The sequence below is a fragment of the Tarenaya hassleriana genome, unplaced genomic scaffold, assembly GCF_000463585.1.
Source record: "Tarenaya hassleriana unplaced genomic scaffold, ASM46358v1 Cleome162, whole genome shotgun sequence".
Lineage (NCBI taxonomy): Eukaryota > Viridiplantae > Streptophyta > Magnoliopsida > Brassicales > Cleomaceae > Tarenaya > Tarenaya hassleriana.
The window spans coordinates 51,943-54,360 of record NW_010965040.1 but is presented as its reverse complement, the minus strand read 5'-3'; positions in this window follow the sequence as shown (position 1 = coordinate 54,360).

Sequence of the window (2,418 nt, the reverse complement as noted above, 5' to 3'; positions counted from 1 at the left end):
GCAACCTCGTATGAACTGTCAGACGTTCCCTTGGAACAATTCGAATTGGCGTTGCATTTCCGCCATGTCGTTATTCGGCGGAGGTGCCCTCGGTCCTTGAGGTCGTTGCGCAGGTGCAACACGTCGTGGAGGTATAGCTACTGCGAACAAGAAACTTTTATTTAGTATCGGGACCTGGTGATCATGCTTAGATTTTTGTAAAATCTTTTAAAATCAATCTTTACCCATCCCCAAATTCTAGTGAAAATGCGAGCATATTCTTTCCCCGTGGAAGGAACTGCTCTGATACCAACGTTGTAACGCCCGAAACCCGTATCCCGCAATACGAGTTGCGTCACATGAACAAGTTAAAATAAGAAAAACTCTATTTCCAAATATCCGCGGGAATTTAAAACTTTTATTTTCAGAGTTAGCGGAAGAAAACACTCGTATATACATATATGATACATTATTTCCAATTATAATTATACATAATCAAGTGGCAGTATAACATTATTACAAACTTCAAAAGTCTACCACCGATATAAGGCAAACCGTTTCCAAAATATAAATGTATCAAAATACGTAATTATACATGATCGGTAGTAGTACACTGCCCAAGTCTCTGATGTCTGCTCCTCGGCTACTGCTGCTCACGACCTGAAACATTGCATAACAACGTCCTAAGCTAATTGCTTAGAGAGTGAACTCGGGCGTAACCCGAAGTTCCATTCTCATGAGACCAGGGAAAACAAATACATATAGATATACTAATACTCTAATAAACAGGAATCGAAAACAGAGAATCACGATAAGCATGCAACAATCACAATCAAGTCTGTACGACAAGTCGCAGGACAAAGTCCATCAAATTGTCTCTATGCGCACCATGCGTAGGTAATGTACTCCCCATGTGCATAGCACAACCACCTCTCTCCTCGGAATCCATCTACTCCGCCACCACTCGGATCCGGCATAAATATATTTTTTTCCTCTCGAACACATCACCCCACCCTAGCATCGATGTCACCTCTCGATACTAGACGTGTCACCCAACTCCGTCATTGATGTCACCTCTCAATACCGGAGCTCATCAGACGCCGGCTACAACCGACGCCATCGACTATAACGAGAGAGCCCATGCTGCAACTCTCCCTCGCCGACCATCCGCCGCGGAAATACTTGTCAGGTTCGAGCCCGAACCTAGCAGAGTAAGTCCGTACCACCTCCTCGGGAGACCCCAATCTACCCGAATCTCAGGTATGTGTGATGCCCTCATCCTCGGGATACTCATATCCCGGGGTTCGCTCCGTCGCTAACGGTTCCAAGAACCGTGTGTTCCTCGTCACGCAATAGTACCGACTACAATCGGCTATCTACGCGAGTCATCGGTGTGCCCATAATCGTCCTATCGTTCGGACGTTGGCGCGATTATATCATTGCTACATTCACAATCATATCCCATATGGGTGACATCCGACCCGGATCGGATGGCCCATGGATGGGACGCATGTTGGGGTTATCTACGGGTTCCTAGCATGCGATCATATCGATCTAGGGTTTGGTTTACTAGGTTTCATGCAGCGGAAGAAAGATCTAAACTTAGTCAAACGTCACACGCAACCAAACTCTCAAAACCCGAAAGATCGTGTATATCACCGAGGGAATCGTTACTTACCTCGTTCTCGATGAGACTTGAAGTTTATTTCGATCCGGGGCCTGTTCTAAATCACCAAGAGCTGAAAGTACAACTCCTCTACACGTATCCACACCGACGTAAGGATTCCAAACGATTTGTAACGAATCTGCTAGGATTAGTGAAGAAAAGGGTAACTCAAGAGACGAGATCCAATCCCGGGACAATAGAAATCGAAGAGAACAGCTTCTCTAGGGTTCTAGGATGTTTCTCTGAGTTTTAGGTCGGCTCTCTCTTTAAGTTTGGACGAAATCCCAAACTTAAATAAGATTAGAAAACCCTAAAAACGAATATTTGGAAACATTCCGGATCCCGGTCCGACTTGTCATTTCTCTGGTCAGCCGGACCAGGTCTGGACAGATGACCGCGGAGACCTGAAGGCTTGGTCCGGCGGACCACGTGTGGTCAGCTCCGGACCAAGACCCTTTTTGGTCAGCTCAGTCCGACTTGTCATTTCTCGGTCCGCTTGTCCCAAAATCTGGTCAGCGGCTGACCAACTCTTGGTCAGCCGGACCAGGCCTGGACAGATGACCGCGGACCGAGCTTCCGGACCTCCCGGACTGACCAAACTTGGTCCGGGGCTGACCCAACTTGGTCAGCTCCGGACCAACACACTGAAAACTCCTTTTCATCCTCGTTTCGGTCAAATCTCGTTTCCATTCTTCGTATTCTTCACGTATAAGTCCATCCCTATTGGTGTGTGACCCTGTAGGCCCATTCTAAGTGGTAGTGACTTTAGGAAC